This window comes from Carica papaya, chromosome 9 (genome assembly GCF_054855325.1).
Source record: "Carica papaya isolate Zhongbai chromosome 9, ASM5485532v1, whole genome shotgun sequence".
Lineage (NCBI taxonomy): Eukaryota > Viridiplantae > Streptophyta > Magnoliopsida > Brassicales > Caricaceae > Carica > Carica papaya.
This window is the reverse complement of record NC_142317.1, coordinates 17,857,676-17,871,693: the sequence shown is the minus strand read 5'-3', so window position 1 is coordinate 17,871,693 and position 14,018 is coordinate 17,857,676. Positions and strand designations below refer to the sequence as shown.

Sequence of the window (14,018 nt, the reverse complement as noted above, 5' to 3'; positions counted from 1 at the left end):
CCAAAACACATAAGGTCTCCATACCCCGTCTGGTATGAGAGACCATATTTTCGGTAGGGTTCCCTACGGACCCGGTCCGTCCACCATCTCCCAGGATATCTAGTCAGGCTGTCCATATTTTCTATTTATCAATTAACATAACCTTTTTGCCTTTTTCCTTAATCTCAATCATCCAATCATACACAACATGTAAACCAATAATTGACACCAAACAAGACAACACAGTATCGGGTTCACCATAATACAAATCATAATAAAAGAAGTCATGATTCATGCATACGAGACCATAACATAATTACATCGAACATCATGCTGCATTTAATACTAAAAATTAGATCAAACAATAACAGACCAACACTGTATCAGACTCGGGCTCCATTGGCAACCTTAATCAATTATACATCTATTAAGTCTCAAAGTACAGTTTAATTATTTATTTAGGTTTAATACCGTGATAGGAAATAGGGTGAGAGATCCTTACTTGTTTCGGGGTCTGAAATCAACTCTACAGTGCGCGTACGGGCTGTCCCTAATTTCCCTGATTTTTTTCCAGAAAACTGAAACGCACTACCAGTACCTGCACGTGTCCCAAAAAATCCCAAATCAGACCTAGGGCCCCTTTTGGCCAATATCAGAATTTCGACACGGCGGCTCTGCCGTGCTCCAATGACTGCATCGCCGCCTGCGGCGGCGATCTGCCTCGGGTTGGCCATTTTTGGCCAAGTTCGGCCAAACTTGCATCAGTCGATAAAACAACCTCAGGGCCCTCGATGGGCCAAAAAATCACGAAAAACTGGGACTTACCGGCGGCGGTACTCTTGGGTGCGGCGGCTCCTCCGGCGTGAGTCGCGTTTTGATGTTTGGCTCCGATCAACCTGTAGAGAAAAGAACGGTGATCACAGTGGTATAAAATTTGCATCGAACGGAGGCCGAGAAGGGCCTCATCGGAGGCAAAAATAGAGGGGAGTCGCGGTGGCAGCGCCGAACTTCGGCTGGTGGTTTGGTTTTGGTTTGGCCATAGACGGACTCAGCATCGAAAAACAAGCCAGGGTGAGAAAATTTACCTCGATCTGCGGTCGAAAACTTCTCCGGTGCGGCGGTGGGTGGCGGCGGTCGGCTTCTCCGGCGTCTGGTTCTTCTTCTCCGGCGAGGCACTGGCGGTTAGGGTTTTGTGGTTAGGTGTGGGTGGGGTTATTTATACCCTTTGCCTTTTAATCTCAACCGTCCATCAAGATTAAATCTGGACCGTCCGATCGCATTTTAATTGGGATTAAATCTGGGTTGTCCGTACCTGATTGAATTTGGACCGTCCATACGCGTGAATCTGGGCCGTCCGTGCGCACGTTTGATCTGGGCCGTCCATGCGCGCTGGAACGGATCTGGGCCGTCCGATCGCGCGCACGCGAATCGCCTACGTGGCCCATCCCATGTCAGCGTTTCCTTGCCATGCGTTGTGTCCTGGTTGGCCAGGGCTGCTGACCAGGCTGCTGACGTGGCTGTTGACATGGCACAACTTTTTTAAATTGCGTTTTGACCTCCGGTTTTCGAGTTTCTTTTCAAAAACACCCCCAGAATCCAAATTTTCACCCCTTTTTTCCAAAATCAATTTCAATTAAATCCAAATAATATTTTTACCTAATTTTATCATTATTATTATTTTTATTTTCATTAAATTAAATTAAATTAAACTAAATTAAATAAAATAAAAATCTAAAAAAATTCAAATATAAAAAAAAAGAAAAATAAGTAAAAATAAAAATAATAAGAATAAAATTAAAAAAAAATACTTGGGCGTTACATGATCACCTAAAATTGATCACATTGTAACACAATAACAAATGTGAGGATAAGATTATTAAGAAATTATATTGTGGTGAAGAAGTTAATAGAGCTATTTTTTAAAAAAAAAAAACTATCTTATTATTTTCTATCTAAAGATTGCATCATAAATATAAATCAAAGCATTAAACAAAGATTGAAAGAAATGCCGAAAGCATCAAGAAAGAAAAAAAAATAGAGTGTCATAATCTATTTTTAAATTTATGTAATCAAATATTTTAGAGTTTTAATATTATTTTTCATTCTAAAGTATCTAATCTTTAAAGGAATTATTACAAGTTATACTTAAAAAGTATCTAAATATAGAGAATTCAATACTTACTAGGAGTCAAAATTTAGAGATTTATTTCTATATTAGTCTTTAAAATTTAAAAATTAAAGAGATAGAAATCTTATTTTTATTAATTTGAACTTATGTAATCAAATATTTTATATTTTTAACCTTGTTTTCATTATGTTATCTATGAAATAACTATCATAAGAATAAACTTAAAGAATATCTAAATGCTTATTAGAAATCAAATTTTAGAGATTTATTTTCTTCATTAATCTTTAAAATTTAAATATTCGATTCGACTTAAACAATTAAAGAAATAAAAATCTTCTTTTCAAAAAGTAAATATATAAATATGTAATTATATTTAAGCAGATGTTATTAGTTTCTGCCTTAATTATTAAAAGTAAAAATATTAATTATGCCTCAATTATCCAAAACTATATTGAAATCTCTATTTAACTTAGGGATTTCGCTGCCATCCTCAACGGTTATGATAGTTCTTCCTTCACTTTAAAAGAGGATGTCGGGCTGTAGGGGAAGAGGGAAATGAAGAAACTTCATAGCCAGGGTAAACTGAGAGGAAGTTTTTATGCGATTTCTTCAATCAGATTAATCAGCTAGCGCTGGAATTGGGAGCAGAACAAGGGAGGAATCCGTAAATCAAATTAACGTCGTCACTGAGAACAAAGGTTAGTGAAATTTGACTCTCACTGCTTGAGTAGAATTTATCTTCTAAATTCTTTAAGATGTTTTTTGGAAGAAATGTATTGATATGGGAATAGGGACATTTTTTTGAAATTAGATTAGAACCAGGAGTAAAAACAAAAAAAATAGAGAGTGAGATCTAAGGATAAACACAAGATCGGACGAAATGATGGAATTATCTTATGGACAGCTATGAGGAAAGGATATAGCATATATGCTAAAAACATAGGAGGAAAATTGAAAGGATGAGAACAAGAGAGGGATAGAAAATAAAAAAAGAGAGAAAAATAGTGGTCTGAATCTGATGTCTGTTTGGAAATTATTATTCTGTTATCTTTTGTATTTAATTCTCTCGATGTCTGTTTCAGAAATGGTGGTATTGGTGAGTAGAGACAGGGAAATAAACTTAAAAGGGATCAAAAATAAAATAAATTTAAAATTCTTGGAGGCAAATCTAGGTGAGCAAAGATAGTATTCTCTGTGAGGCTGAAAGTAATGCTGTTTGGAAGTAGGAATGGGATTAAAAATAGAACAAACAAACTCTGGGAGCTGATCTGGGTGAGTAGAGACAGTGTTCTCTGTGATGCACGTGTAAGAAAAGATGATTTACACAAACTTTAATTAGATGTTTTCTTGAATTTAAATAGATGGGTTAACCCTCAATAGAGAGTAAATAAGTTAGTAATATGTATAATAAAAAATAAGTGCTACATTAATATGAATGAAGGCTTAGCCTTCCTTACTCCTTGACATATATATATATATATAAACATATAATTCATACATATGATGGTTTATGAGCAACCATAAGTTGCTTTTTGTTGATTTTACTATTTGCTAGCTAAGGTGAATGCATGTCGGACCCGCTGGTTAAGTTGTCTGGTGGGAAATTTAACAATTGGAAAACCATATAATTAAGGAAATCAATGGAAGCCACCTTAATTAATGTTGTCCCACTCTTTTATGAAAAGAAAAAAAATATATTTTGAGAAAATATGTAAATATGACCCAATTTTAAACCCTAAATAAAAATATTATATTTCACTTACTAATAATTTATAGTATTTTTATTAGCAAAATAAACATATAAAAGATTATGTTATATTAAGATCAATATAAAATTTAAAAATTAGGACCAAATTATGAATTTGAGAGTTACAACTAAAATCAATAAAGTGGAATGAATGCTAAATAGTATGATTAATGTGTTTGATATTAATAATTATCTTATAGAAGACACCATAATTGGAAATAAAATATTTTGTTGAATAAATATAATTAATTTAATACAATGTATATATTGATTACTTTTAAAAGTGAAGGAATTTGATTTTCTATATCTCCTCTGCTAGCTTTCCATTGAAAAAATAGGTGAATATACATCAGTCAAAAAACCCATTTTTTAGGCTGGTATCTCTCTATTTACCGTTGTAGAATTTATCTATGAAAAAAGAGATCAGTACTCTAATGCTGATATCTATCTATTTACAGCTGGATAAGCTATCTATGGACAATGGGATAACTACAAATATATGAGCTATATACAAAGTAATAGTTTGCTTAGATATGGTAACATATATACATATATATATATATAGTAGAGGTAAGTGGAGGATTAAGGCAGTAGATCCGAACATCTCATATGAAAAGGATCGAAGGTGACCCCCAAACATGTGAAGACAGCTCCGGCTTTTATATAATTCCCAATTATAAGTATCTTCTTTGAAGTTCCTAACATTTTTCCTTTGCACCTTCTTGATTCTATCATATTTCAGCATAAAAATATATATGTATATGTAGATACCATCTTCATTTTCATCTTTGTTAATTAATAGAATCTTCTTTTCATATTTTAATATGGTCCACAAATGTTAAAGTATAAGAGCCAAATTCAAATATGAAGGAATTTGGTTTAAAAGTTCATGGACTTGTTTATATATTAATAAATTATATATATTATATATTTTTACTAATCTAGATAATATTACAAGAGATAATTATATTTTAATAGTATATTAAACATATTTTTAAATATATTAAATAGAATAAAATATTAAAATTTTCAACAAGCTATTTGCATAACTTATCAAACTCAATTTTATATATTTTGAACATATTTAAATTTATTCATTTATGTATTTTTTTAAAAGATTTGTGACCTTCTCCTCCTTGCACAGGTTTTATGCATTTAATTTAGTATAAATTTTTGTTTTACTTAGTTATATGGTAAATTTTGTACCAAGTGTAAATTTTATACTTCATGAATATTTTTCTGAGTTTAGGTTACTACTTAAGGTTGTTTAAGTTTTCATTTTGCATTTTGTTTTTTTTTTTCTTAGTTGGATTCAAAAGTATAATAAGAATAATACGTGGCTTATTTCTCTGTCAGTTCCTGTTTGATTTATTTTACAGTTTAAATGCATTATGGTATCTGGTTTATTTATTCTATGGTTTTGAATGCATGAATCATTGTTTACTTCACTACTGCTTGATTTTGTGAATCTAAGATATGCTTGCCTTGTTGGATGCACGTTGCTTGTTTAAGTATTCATGTTTGAATGGGTAACGGAGACTAAGGAAAAATAAGAAAGGGGTGTGAATTGATAACTAGATAAGATGACAGCCTCACTAGTTATCCTGGGAGATGGTGGACGGACCGGATCCATAGGAAACCCTACCGGGAACGTTCTCTATACCAGACGGGGTATGGAGACTTTATTGTATGGCGCCCATACCGAATGGGGTATGGGGACGGCCCCTGGAAATTAAGTTTGTTAAGGGAATGGTTCACGTGCAGCGGGGACCCCTATGGGTCCCCATAGATACTAGTAGGCTGATGAAAAGGGGGCAACTATTGTTTGATGATTGAAATATAAAAATATGACATGTGCTATGTTACAGATTATGTATGAATTCATGATATCTATGATGTTATTATTTCCATGGGTTATTTTTTATAAATCTCACTGAAGTAAGTGGATGGTAAATGGTTTGATTATTGATAAATGAATTTGCTTAAAATTTGTGCTCCATTGGTTGTTTTTGGTTTTCTACCAACCTTTACTTCTGTGACAGTGATATAGTGTGACGTCCTTACTGGGCTAGTGTAGCTCATTCCTTACTTAACCATTTCAGATCAGGAGGGCTTGGTTCCCGAGCCCAATCCACAAGAAGACGGCGAATAGATGCCTAGATGTCTTATAGTTTTTTTTATAGTCTTTCATTTCTAGTATTTCCTTTAGATGACTTATTCTTTGATATTGTTAGTACGTTTAAGCTATTGTGTAAGGGATATTAATCAAAACCTTTTATTTCGCTTCCGCACACAGATTTTTTTTTATATATTCCCTTTTGAATTTCCAGGGCCGTTACAGTTGGTATCAGAGCCAAGTTCCTCGGACTCGTCCCTTACACAATGATACTTAAAGAAATACCAAACCAATGAATCATTACTCAACCTTTTCTTGTGAAATGCAAGTACGGAGAGATGAGAAGAGGAAGACCCCCACTAAACTAAGCAGCCTGGGATGGTTCACTTCGAGAAGACATTGACAAGATATTTGAGATGCTGGAGAGACTTATTACTGCCCAGTAGGGCCGAGAGGAGAAAAGGGAGCTGCCTGATCCTCCCCTGCTGCCACAGATTGAGCCACCACTACAGCGAGAGGATCCCGAGCCACCCCGGTAAGAGTCTGCTCCTCCACAGTACCACCCGGTACCACCGCCACAGTATAATTCGATGCCCCAGCCACAGTACTACCCGACACCGCCACAGTATAATTCGGTGCCCCCACCATATCAGCAAGTACCACCACAGGGTCCCTAAGTCTATCCTCAGCTTTGCCGAGTCCCTCTTCCGCAGGACCCAGCTCCTTCCATGATTGACCCAGGTTATGTAGAGAGGTACAGGAGACTGAACCCATCCACTTTTGCAAGGGAATCCTCATTTGAAGATGCCCAGTATTAGTTGACGGAGACGAAGAAGGCCTTCAAGACCCTAGGAGTGACTCCCGAGCAGAGGGTCACCCTTGCTACTAATATGCTGGTGGGAGAAGCAGACCGTTGGTGGGAACTCAAGCAGACCACCCTGCCTGTTCCAGTCACTTAGAAACAGTTCTTAGCAGCCTTCCATGCAGAGTAACTCTCAGAGCACATCCAACATCTTAAGGAGATGGAGTTTGTCCAGTTAGTCCAGGGGAACATGACGGTGTCAGAATATGCCTGTAAGTTCTTGGGTTGGGCCGATACTCCCCTGAGACGTTGACGGATGAGGGCAGGAAGGCTAGGAGGTTTCAGTGGGGCCTCCGCCCAGAGATCAAGCAACACCTATTTGTACTGGAGCTCAAGACATACTCAACCGTTCTGGACAAGACACAATTAGTGGAGAGGAGCCTCCACACACTCCCTCAGTCAGCAGGGAGGCACAGTTACACTATTTGTAACCATCTTGCTCATGTTTTGTTTGATACTAGTGCATCGCATTCATTTGTTTCACCTATTTTTGCATCCAAAATTAATGTATTACCTGATAAACTTGATTCAATGTTATTTGTATATACTACTGGGAGTGTAACACTATTAGGAGAAGTTATCTACAGGGCGTGTGCTGTAGAGATAGCAAATAGGAAACTGAGTGTAGACCTAATAGAATTAGGCACGAGGGATTTTGATGTAATTTTAGGGATGGATTGGCTAGCGGCATATCACACCACCGTAGATTGCTTTAGCAAAAAGGTTGTATTTAATCCTCCTAATGAGGAGCCATTTACAAATTAATAAAATCATTTAGTATTTATTCCTTGATGGCAAGTTTTCTTATTTGTCGAGTACCTTAACCTTGATATTTTCTCTAGCTAGGCAAACCCAAGAAAGAGAATTGTATTCAAGAGATTTCAATAGTCTGAGACTTCCCAGATGTGTTTCTGGATGAACTACCCGGACTGCCAGTGGACAGGGAAGTCGAGTTCACCATAGATCTACAGCCAGGCACCTAGCCTTTTTCAGTTGCTCCTTACGGCATGAGCCGCATTGAGATGGAGGAGCTCAGACAAAGTGTGTCTCCTTAGGGTGCTGGAGTCACTTTTGCCAGGAAGGGAGACAGAATGTTGAGACTATGTATTACTTACAGAGGATTGAACACGGTCATAATCAAGAACAAGTATCCCCTTCCCAAGATTGATGAGCTCTTCGATCAGTTACAGGATGCGCAGGTCTTCTCCAAAATAGACCTACGATCAAACTACCATCAGGTGAAAATAAGGACAGAAGACATCGCCAAGACGGCCTTTCGAACCAGGTACGGACACTATGAGTTCCTGGTCATGCCATTTGGGCTAACCAACGCCCCAACCATCTTCATGGATCTGATGAATAGGGTCTTCAGACAATTCTTAGATCAATTTATTATCGTGTTCATCGATGACATCATGGTCTACTCAAAAAGCAGAGAGGAACATGCTCACCATCTAGCCCAGGTTTTGCAGGTTCTCAGAAGAAAGAAACTATATGCAAAGTTGAGTAAGTTTGGATTCTGGCTTGAGCAGACCACCTTCCTAGGGCACATCATCAAAGGATGGAGTTTTAGTGAATCCTAAAAAGGTTGAAGCGGTGCTCGGCTGGAAGAAATTGACATCAGTTAAAGAAATTCGTAGCTTCCTAGGAATGGCTGGCTATTACCGCAGGTTCGTTGAAGGATTTTCTAGTCTAATGGCTCCCCTAACCCGACTCATAAAGAAGAATGCCAAGTTTGAGTGGAATGAGGACTGTGAAAGAAGTTTTTTAGAACTAAAGAAGCGGCTGACTATTTCACCTGTGCTGGCCTTACCAAGTTGATCGGGGGATATACAGTTTACAGTGATGCCTCCTATCTAGGCTTGGGTTATGTTCTTATGCAGGATGGGAAGGTCATAGCTTATGGGTCTAGACAGTTAAAGAGTCATGAAAAAATTATCCCACCCATGACTTGGAGCTTGCCGCAATCATACACACCTTGAAGACCTGGCGCCATTACTTATATGGAGAGACCTTTCAGATCTATACCGATCACAAGAGTTTGAAACACATATTCACTCAGAAGGATCTCAACATGAGTCAGAGAAGATGGATAGAACTTCTTAAAGACTATGATTGTGATATCTTGTACCATTCGGGTAAGGGCAACGTGTTAGCCGATGCACTCAGTAGAAAAAGTACAGGTATCTTAGCCCATTTGATGGTATCAGAATGCAGGCAAATTGGGGCTACACAACAGGTTTGACTTCAGGACTTGAAGAGAGCCACATGTTTGAGTCATTTGACCGTCCAGTCTGAGTTAATCTAGAGAATAAGGGAAACTCAGTCAGCTGATCCTGCCCTAGTAGCCCTCAAGAATAATATAGAACCGGGAGTTAGTTCAGAATTCTGAGTCTCTACCGATGGGTTACTCCGATTTCAGGACAGGGTGTGTGTTCCAAATGTCTGTGAGTTGAAGAAAGACATCATGATAGAGGCCCATAGCTCAAAGTTTGTCATGCATCTTTGAAGTACCAAAATGTACCAAAGCATGCAAACCCGATTTAAGTGGAATGGGATAAAAAGGGACATAACTGACTTTGTGTCTAAATGCTTGATATGTCAGTAGGTCAAGGCAGAGCATCAGCGCCCAGGCGGGCTACTTCAGCCTTTACTGATTCTGGAATGGAAGTGGGAACATATCACCATGGACTTTGTAGTAGGGTTACCTAATGCACACTCAGGACATGACACCATTTGGGTAATTATTGACCGGCTCACCAAGTCTTCCCACTTCTTAGCCATCAGGATGACCGATCCCTTGGACAAGTTGGCAAGAATGTATATCTGAGAAATAGTCAGATTGCATGGAGTCCCAGTAACCAGTGGTGTTCGACAGGGACCCTAGGTTCACTTCTCGATTTTGGAGTAGCTTTCAGCAAGCCGTAGGAACGAAGCTGTCCCTCAGTACTGCCTTCCAACCTCAAACTGATGGACAATCAGAAAGGACAATCCGTACACTTGAGGATATGCTTCGAGCTTGTGTCCTTGACTCTGGGGGCCATTGGGACAACATCTGCCCCTAATAGAATTTTCCTACAACAACAGCTACTAAACGAGCATTGGCATGGCTCCGTATTAGGCATTATATGGGCATCCATGTAGATCGTCGATTTGTTGGGAAGAAGTGGGTGATAGAAAATTGTTCGGTCTGGAGCTGGTAGAGGAGACCACATCCAAGATAGTTAAGATAAGGAGGAACATTCAGACGACTCAGAGCAGGCAGAAGAGTTACGCGGACACCCGGAGGAGAGATTTAGGGTTTGAGAAACGCGACTGAGTGTTCCTTAAGGTCACTTCTTTCAAGGGAATTAGTAGGTTTGGCAGGAAGGAAAAACTAAACCCCCGATTTATTGGACCATTTGAAGTCTTAGATAGGATTGGTACCGCCGCCTACAGACTAGTATTACCTCCAGAGCTTTCCAAGGTCCATGATGTGTTCCATGTGTCTATGCTACGCAAGTACAACCCGGACCCCTCTCATGTCTTGGCCCACGAACCTCTCCCACTCCAGGAGGACTTATCCTACGAGGAAGTACCAGTCGGCATTACGGATCGAAAGAGTAGATTACTCCGCAATCAGAAAATATCCTTTGTAAAGGTCGTATGGTAGAACCACACACCAAGGGAGGCTACATGGGAGCTAGAATCAGACTTTAGAGCCCAATACCCCCATTTGTTCGATCAAGAGTAAGAGGCAAATTTGAGGGATCAAATTTCTTTAAGGGGGGGAGAGTCGTAACACCCCAACCCTTTTTTTTTAATTTTAATTTTTTTTTTGTAATTATTATATGAATATAATGATTAATTTATGTAATAATATATTGAATTTAATTTACTTTAATTTATTTTAATGGAAATAATAATAATAATAGTAATAAAAAGGGGTAAAAATTGTTTAGGGATTTAATTGAAAACAATTTTTGAAAAAAAGGGTGAAAATTTGGGTTCTGGGGTATTTTTGAAAGAAAAATCAGAAATCAGGGGTCAAAATATAATTTAAAAAAATTGTGCCACGTCAGTTACCTGGTCAGCAGCCCCGGCCAACCAGGACGCGCCAGGTGGCAAAGCCACTAATGCGGGAGGCCAAGCAGAAGGGAGCCACGTGGGCAATCCGTGTGCGCGCTATCGAACGGCTAAGATCCGTTCCCGCGCACACGGACGGCCCAGATCAAAAATACGCACAGACGGCCCAGATTGCATCGCGCACGGACGGCCCAGATTGAATCGTGATGAATGACCCAGATTCATTTCCTATTTAATCACGATCGAACGGTCTAGATTAAATGCGATGGACGGCTCAGATCAAAACTGGATGGTTATAAATAATCTCATCCGCACCCAAACCCTAACCCTAGCTGCCAAAGCCCCTCGCCGGAGAAGAATAGCCCAGCCATCGGGGAGCCGACCGCCGCCACCCGTCGCCGTACTGGAGCAATTTCTGGCCACCAAACGAGGTAAAATTTCTACCCTTTGCTCAGAATTCGATTTCTAAACCCACCTATGGCAAAATTAGAGCAAAAACACAGGCCAATTGGCTGGAAAATGCTGCCGAAGCCCAGTGACGCCGCCGTGAGTTGTCTAAATTTTTGCCTCCGATGAGGCCCTTCTCGATTCCCATTCGATGTAATTTTTCCACCATTGTGACCATCGTTCCCTCATCTACAGGTTGACTGGAGCAAAACACCAAATCGCAATGCGAGCCAGAGGAGCCGCCGCACCGGAGAGCCCTACCGCCGGTAAGTTTTAGTTTTCTGTGTTTTTTTAGCTCACTGAGGGCCCTAGGGGTGTTTTCTCACAGGAACCAATGCAAGTTTGGCTGAATCTGGCCGAAAACAGCCAACCCGAGGCGGATCGCCACTGTGAGCGGCGGCACCGACGCCGGAGCACGGCGGAGCCACCGTGCAAGAATTTCAAAATTGGCCGAGTAGACCTTGGGTCTGATTTTTGGGTTATTTGGGACATGTGTACATACTGTAAGCGCGTTTCAATTCCCAAAAAAAAATTCAGGAAACCCAGGGATCGTCCGTAGGCGCAGTGAAAATCTAGTTTTCGACATCAGATCAAGTAAGGACCCGTCATCTTATTTCCTATCATGAGATTGAAGTTTGAATAAATGATAAAACTGTATTTTGTACAAATTGAGTAGATATGCATAATAATAGAGACCGAATCGGACATATTTCTCTGTCAGTTCCTGTTTGATTTATTTTATAGTTTAAATGCATTATGGTATCTGGTTTATTTATTCTATGGTTTTGAATCCATGAATCACTGTTTACTTCACTATTGCTTGATTTTGTGAATCTAAGATATGCTTGCCTTGTTGGATGCACGTTGCTTGTTGAAGTATTCATGTTTGAATGGGTAACGGAAACTAAGGAAAAAATCATAAAGGGGTGTGAATTAATAACTGGATAAGATGACAGCCTCACTAGATATCTTAGGAGATGGTGGACGGACCGGGTCCATAGAGAACTCTACCGGGAACGTTCTCTCATATCAGACGGGGTATGGAGACTTTATTGTTTGGCACTCATATCGGACGAGGTATGGGGACGACCCTGGAAACTAAGTTTGTTAAAGAAATGGTTCACGTGTAGCGGGGACCCCTATGGATCGCCATGGATACTAGTAGGCTAATGAAATGGGGGCAACTGTAGTTTGATGATTGAAATATAAAAGTATGACATGTGCTATGTTACAGATTATGTATGAATTCATGATATCTATGATGTTATTGTTTTCATGGGTTGTTTTTTATAAATCTCACTGAGGTAAGTGGACGGTAAATGGTTTGATTATTGATAAATGAATCTGTTTAAAATTTGTGCTCCATTTGTTGTTTTTAGTTTTCTACCAACCTTTACTTCTGTGACAGTAATATAGTGTGATATCCTTACTGGACTAGTGTAGCTCATTCCTTACTTAACCATTTCAGATCAGGAGGACTTGGTTCCCGAGCCCGATCCACAAGAAGATGGTGAGTAGATGCCTAGATGTCTTATAGTTTTCTTTACAGTCTTTCACTTCTAGTATTTTCTTTAGAGGACTTATTCTTTGATATTATTAGTACGTTTAAGCTATTGTGTAAAGGATATTAATTAGAACCTTTTATTTTACTTCTGCACACATATCTTTTTTTATATATTCCCTTTTGAATTTTTGGGGTCGTTACATGGATAATATATTCTTAAATATATTAAATAGAATAAAGTATTAAAATTTTCAGCAAGCTATTCGCATAACTTATCAAACTCAATTTTATATGTTTCAAAGTCATTTAAATTTATTCATTTATTTATTCTTTAAAAAGATTTGTGACCTTCTCTTTTTTGCACAAGTCTTATGCATCTGAAGTCATAGTGGCCATAGAATACTTACACATGATGGGGATAGTTTACCGTGATTTGAAGCTCGAAAATGCATTATTAAGATTTGACGGCCTCAATATTATCGACTGACTTCGATCTCTTACGAAAAGATGATAATTCCACATCAACAATCCATATAATTTCTTATCAAAATGAATCATCAATCACAAAAACAAGTTGTTATCCTGATGATCAACCCAACTTTTCTAATTCATCATGCATTCCACCCAATTATATCACACTTGCAATAGCCTCCTGCTTACACCCTAGCTAACATAAATAGAAAAAAGTCAACACATCACACTATTGTGGAAATCATCATAGAGTTAATCAATGTCCAATCAATGTCTTTTATTGGGACCCACGAGTACTTAGCACCAGAAATTTTGTCTGGTGAAAGGCATAGAAACACAGTTGATTGGTGGACACTAGGGATATTCATATTTAAAATGTTATATGGGATGACATCGTGTAAGGGAGTTGACTAGGAGTTGCCCCTGGCGAATATTGTGGCCTGAGCACTTGAGTTTCCCAAAGAAACTATGCTTTTGGAGCCAGTAAAGGATTTGATCACACGACTATTAATCAAGGACCCCACTAGGCAAATAGGGTCCACAATGGGTGCAATGGCAATCAAACGACACCAATTTTTTAATGGCCTTACTTTCCCACTTTTGAGATGTATAAAATAACCATTTGTTCCTTCTCCTATATCTTGTAAGGAGTTTGTTTCATTTGATAGTACTATAGAGAGTTCAATAGAGTATTACTAG

General features: G+C 38.6%; 1 pseudogene; it reads left to right on the top strand.

Moving 5' to 3' along the window:
• LOC148240140 (protein kinase PINOID-like) overlaps positions 1–14,018 on the top strand; it is a 72,129-nt pseudogene extending 58,111 nt beyond the window's left edge.